This window comes from Pleurodeles waltl, chromosome 3_1 (assembly GCF_031143425.1).
Source record: "Pleurodeles waltl isolate 20211129_DDA chromosome 3_1, aPleWal1.hap1.20221129, whole genome shotgun sequence".
In the NCBI taxonomy this organism is placed as follows: Eukaryota; Metazoa; Chordata; class Amphibia; order Caudata; family Salamandridae; genus Pleurodeles; species Pleurodeles waltl.
Window position 1 is genome coordinate 1595069874 of NC_090440.1, and position 14129 is coordinate 1595084002.

The following is a 14129-nucleotide window of genomic DNA, read 5'->3' on the forward strand; positions in this document are numbered from 1 at the left end:
GGTGTACCTTCTTGGTGTAATAGTTGTGGATCCAGGAGGTCGTTCCCTCCTACTTTTCAGGAGACCCAAGCCCAATCTCCCTGTTGGAGATCATGTCCAGGTAGTGCTGTCCAGCCAGGAAGGGCCTGCAGCACCTAATGCTGAAGGTATGGCAAACTGCTGTCAAAATGTCTTATCAGATAATAACTTCTCAGCACCAGACATGTTCATAGGCCAGTCAAACAGTATCTCAGTCGGTGCTCACTTTGACAACTTTGTCAAGGGTGCCTTTCTTGACCAATGAAGCAAGCAGTAGTGCATCAATCTAGAACCGCTCAGCAGATGCACAAAATCTTATAAAGGGACATATCTGACTTGTTTATGGGGTAACTAGCACACTCGTAAACTCAAATAAACACTCAAAAAATAAATAACAATTACACTCAGTAACAGTGGAATATTCACACAAACTATTTCACCAAACAAATGGTGATCCAAAGGTCAGGAGAAAACACATGTTACACTGGTATACAGCCAGTATAATTTTTTAACATAGCATTGATCCTATTATTCTATTTCAACACCCTGAATATCTGCATCAATACTGGAAGGGTTGGGACTTTGCAGGCATCACTGCCATCAGAAGTCACTTCCCCTTTCTCGTACAAGTGTGATGTTCTGAAATGCTGATGTTCCTTTAAGATATTATATTTATTTTATTTATTTATATTTGGCACCTCATCATCAGAGGTATATTACTCATAGCTGTATTGCAGTACTACATAGCACATCCTAAGGTAGTAATAACTCTATCCTAATATAGGTATTTTCAATACCCAAAACCAGTTTTTGAGAATATTTAGTTGCAATCTACCAACACATGAAGGCAATCCATGTCACTGCGCTCATTTAAGATGTACCACGGAAGACTCCCATTAATTATGAAAACATAAAACGTAACATAGACAGACGGATACAGAAACCACATCTTCTCGTCCATGTTCTGAAACCTAGGAAAAAACATGGATAGAAAAATACTCCTCCTGCCGCCAATTATATTCACATATATATTATATTAAAATTAACTTCTAACATTCAGCTCTACATTTATTTTACATTTCTACTCGGAACGTCATGGTAACATATCGCAACAATCCGTGGCTTTGCCCTTGGAGTCATGCCCAGAGTCTGTGGTTTTCAGAAATGGGGAAGGTAATCTTAACTGCTACAATTTAATATAGGGACGGGACCTGGCAGATAAATGCATAAAATAAAATACCATAAAAATAAAACACATTTGTGACAAATGTGCTGCATTTTTTTTTTACCCATTCATTGCCCTTTTGACACTCTTGTTGCACTCACATGACTTCAACATACTACATGTACTGCAGATGTTTAAACATCCACTTGTGTTATTTTCTTTTAGCCTCTCATTAAGTGAAATCGATCAGTCACTAACACGTCATGTGTAATCATTATTACTGCACTAATGTGTTTATTTTAAATATCAATACACCTTAGTAGAAGTTTGTTATTACATAATTAACTCACTCTACACCCCAACAAGAACCCACATTATTATATATCTATTTTTTCCTTATATTATTTACAATTCATCACATAGTAACTCTTCTGTTAATTTCTATATCTCTTCTGTCATTGAACATGACTAAATTATTAGTATGTACTCTATAGAGCTATGAAGAAATACACAACCAGGGGTATGGAACTACCGTAAACAAATGCCCAGCACAATTCTTCCAGAATGCTCTCTCATCAGATGCAAATATCTGCAGAAGCTCGAAAGCAAAATTTTGTTATTCTTTGCTTTCAAAATACCTTCACAAACAATGTAACTAGGAAAGAAACATTCTGCTAAACTACCATGATATTTTAGGTGTCATTTCTTTGAAGCATCATTTAGTAAAATGTGCGGATACATGATGGTATTTCCAACATTTATATTCATAACAGGAAAAATCAATGTAACCTTTTCATCAAAGTTACACATTGCCATAGTAGTTCCTGGCATGAACAAAACTACTTTGTGCCAAAACTACTTTGTGCCAATATTCTTCGTATGGAAGAGCAGAATGGTGTCACTACCACTGAAGCCAGTCAATAAACAGAGAGACAGAATTCAAATAACAAAAGATCTGTGATAACCAGTTTATGGCAGAATTCTCAAAGAAAATCACAACAAAGTGCACCCATGGTATCTGTTCCTGCATTAGTGCAGATTTACAGCTTTTATACATGAGCTAGCATTTAATGAGGCAGACCAGGAAATCGAACTCCTAGACAATATTTGTAAACACCATTTTAGCAGGAGGAAAATATGCATGTCTTTTTACAGGACAAGTAGACTGATGACACAAACTGTCCCATGGACAATTTAGACATTTTATAAAATTCCACACTCCTGACAACATATTGTTAACTGCTGCAAATGAATCCTCTGTTCCCTCCAGACTAAATTTGTTCACTGTAAGAATTTTGGCAACCTTTGCATGGGTCAAATATTTTTAAATGTAATCCCGACATAAGAAAGTTCTAATTTGTTGTACACCTGTGGTTCCTAACCTTTTTACACCTGGGGACCACCAGTGAAACATTACTGGAAGCCAGGCACCCCCAAGCAATTTGCACAATTTAAATTTCAAACATGAAATCATTCTTTTTATATTGAAAAAATATGCAAAAATTTAAACATTTTATTGGAAATGTTGGTGCTGCATCTTGGCGACCAACTTTTCAATTTTTAACCATAAGTGCCTCTCTTCTCTCCCTATCCTTTTTGTCACATGTAATTAATTTTTATTATAGCATCTCTCATACCAGTGTAGGTGTTGGAGCACTTTACAGCACTTTAAAATGAAAGACTGGGAAAAAACAGCTTTCTAATTTGTGCTATGCAGTTGGCATGCAGCTCCTTAATTGTAGTTCATAGCTCACTGTGCTAGATTACTATTATGAACTGTACAGTAACTAAAGAATCTCTGTGACAAAAGCAGTAACCCACTGTGCCATCCAGATAAAATACTGTTTTTTTTTTTTTTTATGATACACATCCTTTGCAGCCTGCATATTAACCATCTGCACTATCTTTCAGTCGGAAATGCCACTGTTCAAAACTCTCATTCCTCCCCAGCAGGTACATTAATCACTGGAGTTATCTTGACGCTTTTATTTTCGCTGTAAAATGCTCTTTGCAGTGCTTTTAAAGCCATTAACAAGTAATAAAGTCTGAATTTTGTGTCTTATTACGTGTGATAATTTAACAATTAAACTTAAATTTTCTACAGTGTGTAAGCATGTTACAGCCATCCCTTGTCTACTTGCAAACCTTTCCCATACTCAGTCTAGCGCCAAATGACAGTGTAGTAATTGGAGTAGTGTCACATATTTCAGGCCAGTGTATCGCCTTCTTACAATCCTCCCACAAATCTCATGGTACTATAATGCTAAACAATGTATCCAGATCCTTCCAAAGCAGCCCTTCCCACGGCTGTTATTCTGTTTAACTCTGTACATTTTTATGTACGTCGAGAGACTGTGTCTTGTGATCTCCAGCTGTGTGTTTGTATTGCTGGGCACCTCCTTCCACATCTTGATGTTATGGATTGTGTGATGTGCATACATAGACATATACCATAGTAAATTGTGTGATCCCTCTCGCCCCTTGCCAATACATTTTTCCATTTCATTTGATATCTGTTCGTACTTCTGTTCATGTTTTCTAATTGCGTTAGCCACTTCCTCTTTACCCTGGCTATGGAATAACTGTCTAATTCTTTCACAAGGTCTCTTACTTTTTGCTTTTATTTTTCACTTCCTCATCCATCAAACGCCATGCCAGGGTGCGGCGTTCACATTCCGTCTCTGCCTGCTGTTGTAGAGGCAGCTCAGAGTGTTTGGTCCCTGTTGTGGTGCCCTCACGCTGTAGTGTATTTCCCAAATGTCTTCAAACAAAATCGATGTTTTGTTCCTGTGACTGTGCACTTGTCACAGGAAGAGAGCTTGACAAGCCCCTATTATCTCTATTTTTTTTTTTGTTTTTCTTCGTCCTCCAATCTTCCCTGCCCTTGTCAGCCCCCCCACCATGTGGAGGAAACCATTCTTCAGTTCAGTTTATTTATTTCTCTTCTTTTTTTTTGTTTATCCTCCACCTACAGGACAGCCCCACATTCAATGCACATCCCACATGCAACTAGCATGTAGGCAGCATTGTAAAGCACCACACATGTCCGCAAAGCTACAGAAACACTACTGTCAGTTTCCTTGCAAAGTCAAAGTCTAAGTACAGTAGTCCCTATAGGCCTTCTTTCGCCTCTATTTGGTACGCTGGACTGTCCTTGGCGCTATGTTGATGTGTCTCTAGTTTGCCTTTACTAAGAGGGTTCCTCGTGACTGTCTTACCCTAGCCTTTTGTTACATAACACGAAGACAATTACAATCGTTCCAGAAAACAGTAGGATGTCGGTGTATTTTTTTTCTTATTACACCGCTCATACCCCATGACACAGAAGGGGTAACAATGGGTATATTCACACACGCAGCCTCTCTTTGCCAGCCGCAATTATTGATTAGTAAAAGCAGGAAGCAAGCCGGTCTGCATCCATGCCACAATTTCAGCCAGCCATGTCCACCTTAGCTCACAAAAAGTTTGAAATCAGACAGTACCCAAGGTGCTAGTGACGGCGTCCACACTGGCGTCCTTTGGGGTGAATCAAGAGATGACAGAATAGTCAGGAGGGACAGGGTGAGGCTGTATGATATTGGAAGCTGGACCAGATCATTGGCCAGTGACACACAGATAATGCAATAGCGGTGAACAAGTCAAGCAACCACATGTGACGGCAGAACCATAGACAAGGGTCACAGTACAATTAGCCCTGTGGGGTGATCCTACTCCCAACCCTTGTATCAATATGTAGTGAGTGCAGGGGGGGGTGTTTGTACTGTGTGATGTTTGCAGATTAAATCAGTCAATTGTCATAAAAATCTGTATTATGTCGCCCATGAGTCCACCCACCTAGTCTTAAATTTTCTAAAAATTCTTATCCTAAATCGCAAATGCATGAAGTCAAAATAAATTACAGTACACCACCTTGTTGTCAACCCTTCCTTCATCAATCAAAAACCACTTTCGCACACACACGTATTTATATCTCAAAAACCACTTTCAGACACACACACGTATTTATAGCTCAAAAACCACTTTTGCACACACACGGATTTATACCTCAAAAACCACTTTCGCACACACACGGATTTATAACTCAAAAACCACTTTCGCACACACACGGATTTATACCTCAAAAACCACTTTTACACACACATGGATTTATACCTCAAAAACCACTTTCGCACACACACGGATTTATACCTCAAAAACCACTTTTACACACACATTGATTTATACCTCAAAAACCACTTCTACAGTTTACACCATTTCACATGAGTAGCCGATAGTTCAATATGCCATAAGCATTGTTCAAAGAGCTGCAATATTACAGGAAACAGATAACATAACAATTTTTTAACACGACAAACAGAGCCTGCCTGCTCCACTGGAATGAACCACAATCATCCAGTTACTGGAATGAACCACTATCACTCCTATAAACACAAGGAAGCTGAAATCACATGCCAGTTCCTCTTAAATGTACACATAGAACCTGGAACGGACTACTACCATCCCATATCTGGGCAACGCCCTTTTACAACACCCTCTCTGACCAGAGTTATCCGCCCCAGCCCCTCCGGCTGGGGACCTCAAACAGCGACTCGCGCTGTGTTCTGAAGCAACACCGCTAGTTGCCTCTATTCCTCGGACATCTTTTTTTTTTAACAGTAACAAGCTACATGAAATACAGGAAGCTATTCTAAGTATACAGCTGCAGCGAAGGGAGGAAGGAAATGGTGTAATACAATGGAAGAACCAAATTAACACAGAATGCTAGCAGCCTGCGGACGGCTATAGTTAACTATCTGAATCTTTTCGCGAGGTGCATTATCGGAGCCCGCAACAGAGGACAACAGAGGAAGAAATGCCCTTGGCATGCCACCGGAGACAGAGAAATAAAAAAATGTCATTACAAAAAGCTGGCTAAGGGGTACGGCAAATAGAAATATTAACCACTCTATGCAGGAAACATATTAACGAAACACCCCAGTTACCTCCCTGTTTCGCAATATTTACACCTAAAACACAGTAGAGCAAACAGCGAGAGCAGGACCACGAAGCAGCAATAGATACTCACGACAGCTCCAGCCTCCGTCGCAGGAGGGGCCCTGTCCAATGGGTCAGCTGTCGCCCCAACCGAAACAGGAGCCGGGCTGAAGGAAACTATTCGCTGAACGAGACCGCAATTCTTCCATTCTCCACCAAATGTAGAAGCCTAATTATTCAGCACCCATTCAGGATACAAACGACCGTTAGCCAGCTCTTCTAGATAAACATAATGAATTTATTAGAGATAGAATAGAAAGACATGTACATGGAGGATGCTCTGTACTAGTGTACACTCGAGCAGCCTAATACAAGGAAGTAATACACGATCTTTTATAGTATTAAACCACAAACATAATTCAACGTCTTATTGGTTCTTTGGCTTTGACGTATGATTGACGTGTGACTACTTCTCCATTATGGCTGAGGTCGTTTTTCCTATCATACCATATATAGTAACAAAAAGCATAGAAAAGGATTTTACACAAGGTGGCCTACGTGCCTAATATCACATGGTCCATCTTGTGACAGAACTTGAGAACATCACGTACTCAGACTGGTACTTTCCAGAAGGGAGATTGCTTCAGCTAGCATGCAATGACGATGATATTTCATGATGTCCGTTCAGAGGGCAAGCCTTGCAACATAATGCGTTCCTAGCAGTAGCGAATTACATTTGTAGGCCTCTTTACTTAATGCTAGGCCTGTGCAGAGATTGTCATTGTGTATCACAGGGGCCACTAGGCATAGCATACCTAAGAACTGTAAAATGCGATTCCACAACAGACAGTCCCCCATCCAGCATGGCATCTCCTTGCACCTCCTTGCACCTCCTCCCCTCTCCTCCCACGACACCTAGATGCCTTCCCTCACCCACCCAACAGATACCAAACACACACAAGCATTCTTCTCACTCACTTGAACACAAAACACCCAAACGACAGACTGGACAAAAACAGACACAACAGCAGAGAACTCTTCAGCATCGTCAAGGAGTTCTCCAACCCCAGCGCCAACGCCAACGCCGTCACACCCTCACAGGATCTGTGCGAATCCCTCGGCACTTTCTTCCATCGCAAGATTAGCGACCTCCACGACAGCTTCGGACACCAGACCCAACCAAACACCACCGAACCGGCATCCACGGCCATCACCCTCAACAACTGGTCCCACATCAACACAGAAGAAACCAAATCCATCATGAACTCTATCCACTCCGGCGCCCCTTCGGACCCCTGCCCGCACTTCATCTTTAACAAAGCCGACGACATCATCGCCCCGCACCTCCAGACCGTCATCAACTCTTCTTTTTCTTCTGCTACCTTCCCCGAATGCTGGAAACACGCCGAAGTCAACGCCCTACTAAAGAAACCTACGGCTGACCCGAGCGACCTGAAAAACTTCCGCCCCATCTCTCTTCTGCCTTTCCCAGCCAAAGTAATAGAGAAGACCGTCAACAAACAGCTGACCACCTTCCCGGAAGACAACAACCTGCTCGACCCCTCACAAACCGGATTCCGAACCAACCACAGCACTGAAACCGCCCTCATCTCAGTCACTGACGACATCAGAACCCTGATGGACAACGGTGAAACAGTCGCCCTCATTCTGCTCGACCTCTCGGCTGCCTTTGACACCGTCTGTCACCGCACCCTAATCACCCGCCTCCGCTCCACCGGAATCCAAGGCCAGGCCCTGGACTGGATCGCCTCCTTCCTCTCAAACCGTTCCCAAAGAGTTTACCTCCCTCCGTTTCGCTCAGAACCCATCGAGATCATCTGCGGCATACCCCAAGGTTCATCCCTCAGCCCGACACTCTTCAATGTCTACATGAGCCCCCTCGCCAACATCGTACGCAAGCACGACATCATCATCACCTCCTACGCCGACGACACGCAACTTATACTCTCCCTCACCAAGGACCCCGCCAGCGCCAAGACCAACCTACAAGAGGGTATGAAGGACGTCGCAGATTGGATGAGGCTCAGCCGCCTAAAGCTGAACTCTGAAAAAACGGAAGTCCTCATCCTCGGCAACACCCCGTCCGCCTGGGACGACTCCTGGTGGCCCACAGCCCTCGGCACCGCACCGACCCCCACAGACCACGCCCGCAACCTCGGCTTCATCTTGGACCCTCTTCTCACCATGACCAAGCAAGTCAACGCCGTGTCCTCCGCCTGCTTCCTCACCCTCCGCATGCTCCGCAAGATCTTCTGCTGGATCCCCGCCGACACCAGAAAAACCGTGACCCACGCCCTCGTCACGAGCCGCCTGGACTACGGCAATACCCTCTACGCCGGGACCACAGCCAAACTCCAAAATCGCCTGCAACACATTCAAAACGCCTAGGCCCGCCTCATCCTCGACATACCCCGCAGCAGCCACATCTCCGCACACCTGAGACACCTGCACTGGCTCCCAGTCAGCAAAAGGATCACCTTCTGACTTCTCACCCACGCACACAAAGCCCTCCACGACAATGGACCGGAATACCTCAACAGACGCCTCAGCTTCTACGTCCCCACCCGCCTCCTCCGCTCCTCTGGCCTCGCACTCGCTGCTGTCCCTCGCATCCGCCGCTCCACGGCGGGTGGGAGATCTTTCTCCTTCCTGGCGGCCAAGACCTGGAACTCCCTCCCCACCAGCCTCAGGACCACCCAGGACCACTCCGCTTTCCGGAGACTCCTAAAGACCTGGCTGTTCGAGCAGCGATAACCCCCCCTTTTTCCCCTAGCGCCTTGAGACCCGCACGGGTGAGTAGCGCACTTTATAAATGTTAATGTTAATGTTAATGTTAACGACACATCCTACAACCACTCCCTCTCCCTCCACTCCCAAACCCTTTTGCCTCGATCGCCCTGTGTAACACAAAAAGCATTTGCTCTCAGAGTTCTCCTTGTTTCCTACTCCTCTCTGACCCTAGAGTTCTTCTTCCATCCCCAAGTCTAGCCCTTCCACCTCCAAGTCCTCCCCTGCCCCCCTGCCCCACTGCTAGTGCCCATGCCTCTCCCCCTGTCAAGGAGTCTACTCCTCCCACGGCCAGGCCAACGGACCCCCCTCCCAAACCCAAGCCCAAGAACACCCCTACCAAACCTAAGCCAACCACCCCCTAATCCCTGAGGTACCTGCCTGCCCCCTGGATGCCCCTAACATTTGGAGGTCATTTTGCAGTCAGGAGTCAAGTTGGGCTCACTCTAAGGTGCCATTTGTGCACTTGCCATTTTGGACTAGCCATTGTCCTTTTATTTGTACATAGTTTGTTTTTAATATTTTCTTTTTATCATTACATCTGGACCAACATGTTGTTGGATTCGATGTTTACATACTTGTCCTGCCTTTCTTTCTACATGGCAGTTTGGTGTTTGTGGGCATTGGTTTGTGCCTGTGTGATGTGTGTGCGTTGGTTGTGCCAGCTGTTGTGCCTGGGCTACATGTGTGGGAGTGGCCCTGCCATTTGTCCCGCTGTTATTGCTGTGTAATGTGTGTAGGATATGATTGTGTTTGTTACATGCGTATATGTAGCAAAATTATGTATTACTTGTGTAGGGATGTGTAATGGTGTTGTTGTGTGCCCTTGAGTGGTTGTAGTGTGTTCGTGCATGTGTGTGGTGATGGCTATGCCATATGCATTGTTTGTGTTGTTAGCATGTTATGATGTACGCTTCGTGGTATGGCAGTGTGATTGTGCTTATTGGTTGTCTGGTGTTGTAATGTGTTGTTCTTAGTATGTGTTGTCATGTGGAGGTGTGCTATGACATTGCTTGGCATCCCCATCCCCGAAGAAGAACCTCAGCTCTCCAAAGAAACAGTCCACCCCTCCCAAACACAAACCATCCCATTTCAAATCCAACCCCCCCCCCACCCAAGGATGATCCCTGAGGTGCCTGCCTGCCCACTTGATGCCCCTTCTGTGGAGGTACCCTGGCAGTGATAGGAGTCAAGTGCAGACACAGTACTGTCCAGAGACTTTCAAATGGACTGGTCAATGGCCTTTGCTATTATGCGTTTTCAGTTAATAAACCCAAATTGTTGTTTGTCTTGCAATTCCTTTTTTGCCTTTATGTTGTTCCTGAGTAAAATGTGTTGTCTGCCTACAGTTTGTGTGTTTCACCCTTCTTGCTGATCCATTTGCTGCTGTTTGCATTATCTGACTTTGTGGGCACTGATGGTATCCACATTATGCAGATGGACATGTCACTTGGCTGTAGTATTGTTTGTCCCTGAGTTACCTGAAGGGCAAGTTCCTGTGCAAATGTTGTTTCAGGGGTATGTGCAAAGTGTAATGTATCAGCAGCATCCTTCCATGAGTGCTCTTGATGGCCCCATCCCTATTGTGCAGGTATTCTTTGCATTGTGAGCTTTTGATAATTGTCTGACTATCGTGCATCCCATTGTCCTTCCTTTGTGTTGTAGTATGTGTGATGTGTGGGACCATTGCAGAGCTGTTTCATGGGAAGACTGTTTGCATTCCATAGTATGTGTGTTGAATCTAATGACAGTCCATGGCATGTGTGCAATGTGAGGGTGTCAGTTGCATTGGTAGATGTGATATTGTTGCTTTGTTGCTGTTGTTGTGTAGACTTCATTGTCCCTCTGCCTAAGATGAGCAGATGTGTGATTTTGTGTAGTGTGGCAGTGCAGAGTGAGTATCCTGCCCAAAGGGTGCTTTTAATGAGTGTAAATGTGTCCTTCTTTGCATATTAGTTCAGCTGTGGACGCAATGACACATAAAGTTGGTCCCATAGCAGTAGCGGCAGGACATGTGTGATAGGCTCCATGGTGGCACAGGACATGTAACACTGCCAGTAGGTGAGTTGCTTGCTTTATATTCCCTATGTCCACCTGCCAGGATGTGGTGGTTGGACCTCATGGTCACATTGTCGGTGTGCGACATCATAATGATTCATGTGGAAACACTGGCTCCACTGGCCTGTTTATCTAGCCTCGTCATCCTGGTGGTCTGTGCCGCATGCCGGTGAAACCGCAGCAGTGTTTGTTCCATAGGCCCGCCAGGATCATAATACAGTGGTCCGACCGCCAAGCGGATGGCAGTCAGCCTTCCACCGCTGCCATGGTGGTGTATGGACCACCAAACTCGTAATCAGGCCCTAGATCTATTTTTCTAGGACAAATACTAATATTATTTAAATATATGTATTATTATTTTTTGTATTTTTTCATTTTAAATTATATGCATGTATATGAATGTGTGTGCATGTATATATATAGTAAATGTCTTTTTGAATACAAAAGCTTTTTGTTTTTTTATATTTTGTTAATTTGGTGATTTATTTGATGTTTTGCAATTGATTTAGAATTAGTCAATTTTTTATGTTTCATATATAAATATGCTTTTATAGTAGTATATTTTAAAACTAAAAAAATTATTATAACATACGATTTGTTTAAATAAGTGTTACTTTAGATATATGAGTATATAAATATACACAGACATATATTTGTGTGTTTTCATGTTTATATAATTATATATTTTATTTAATATTAAATGTAATATATGAAAATATTAGTTAGTATTTTAAACTCTCTCTCTCTCTAGATATATATATATATATATATATATATGCATATTAAAAAGTGATAAGTCTATTTGTTTTTAATGATAGCGTAAAACAATACTTTAAAAAATATTTTTGTTCTTACCGTTATAAGTAGAGGAAAACAACCCTTTTTGTAATCAATATTTTTGGCACAATGTTTTTGTTCCATGGTATTGTTGGTTCCAATATTATGTCAGAGATCTACATTTTAGGGAGTCAATACCAGCAAACCTTAATAGTTTCCATAACTATTTTAGCAGTGATTATATTTCTCTTGGAAGCGTGTAGCAGATAAATTATTTTTTTGTGACATAGATAATTTAAAATATCTTTTCAAGTAGGAACATTTTGTTCCTTGTTCCTTTCTGTTTAGCAGACATTTTCCTGGAATTTTTCATTAACTGAAGGATTAATGGACACATACATATAAGAAAAGCTTGTGTAGTTTTAATAGAAGTCTGTGCTCTTTCTACCCCACAAACAAGTATTAATTGAAGTTCTATTTTAATGATGGTCAGCCTACATTTCCACAAAGTTACATGTCTCTAGCAGAAAGGAGTTTATGTAAATAAAGTAATGTTGTTACGTTAATTCTCATTTGAAGGTATAGATCATGGCAAAGAGGCCTTACTATTATTGTATTTACAGGCTATGCACACATGTGACCAATGAGTCAGGTATGGCACTAGTCATGCCCAAGTAGTAATTATGAAGTAATTACCAGACCTGAGCAGGAAACATAAAATAGCATTGTAATTAGGAATTCATTACTACCTCCTAAGATTCCTTGCCTAAGTGCCAATTTCCTCTCTCGCTCTATACAATTTTCTTTCTATAGTTCAAATTGAGATCGTGTGAGGTCACAATAAACTTTTCTTCACCGAAGACATAGGCTAAGACAATTCATGTTGTGGCTAAAGTGTGGCAGGTGACAGAGGGACCTCAAAGCGAATGATTTCCCTTTCGGTTTGTGAGAACCTGTCTAAGCCTTCATTGTAGATATTGACTGGCCCACGTTTTTGCACACTTGGTGCAGTTCATGATGTATCTTTCTCACCCGCTTCTTAAAACGTTCATGAGCCTCCACTGACAAAATGTGAGGAGCCCACAAATGTAAAAAATAAATGAGGGATGGTTATAAACATCATGGGGAACATACCCTGAGACCAGAGTAGAGAAAGAGGTGCCCCAAAAGAGCAGATTCTGCCCCATAATAAAGAATGCTGTTTTAAGCACATGATATGGGCATCCAGACACAGAGCTATGGAGCAATACATCGCCATTTTATGCATATGTGATATGTGGCTACAGCAAGAAATTGATGGAGCCAACAAAAAAGTAAAAAAGGTGAGACTACAGAGCAACAGGTTTGCAGGAAAGGTTCTAGGCAAGAGGTGGGGGAGTAGCAGGTTGGCCATATGGGAGGATGGGTGCAGTGTTTAATCACAGACAAGGTGCTGCAACCCACTTCCAATGAGTAAGATGGTTGGATGTGCACAGCTGGGATTGAGCACAGAGGAGTTACAAGCAGGAGGGATGCACTGATCAGGGAAACAGACCCTGTAATGTACCAATTGAAATTCAGGCAGACCATGAAACAGTTGCATGAATCATGGCAGACATGAATATATAGTACTAACAAGAATTTGAAAGGCTTAGTGAGTGGAAACATTGTGAGGTTTTTTGTCAATCTCTTTAACCTGCCGTTGGTTACGTAGCTTCTGGATTTATGTCTAATATATTTCTGTCAGTATCTTGCTGACTCCCTGATAGCTGTCCTGAAAAAGTTGTCTTTCACATAAAGCTTGTTTTAGGTGATATAATTAATCAGATAGTACAATCAAGGAGACAGCCACGTATACCAAATAACTATGTTTAAACGTGTAACTCTTAACTCCTCCAGTCATCCGTTAATAGCCTATCTTTCAAGTAATGGGTCAAGCCAGTCGTTCCAAGTTAACTGGGGCCCAAGCCTGGGAACAATAACTACCATGATGGCCACAGTGGGTATAGGAGGGAACCTAACCTTGGTGTTCAAGTCAGGAACCCCTTGTTGTGTGCTTTAAGGAGGTACCAGTGTTCCAAAGGTATGGTCCGAGCACTCTGAGATTCGTACACTAGGTATTAATATACATTGCACACATTGATAAAAGAGGGTGGCTATTGTATGTGACTAAGTAGCTATCCTTACAATGGTAGGCCAGTTACATATGCACAAAAAGGATTTTGGAGGATCACCATGCTTACTGCTGGACCACATTTCACAAGAAAAATCCAGTCAGAAAAATATGTTATGTTATTGTCCTACAAGCTGATCATAAACTTAAGCTATTGTGGATGGGTGTTAAAGCTGA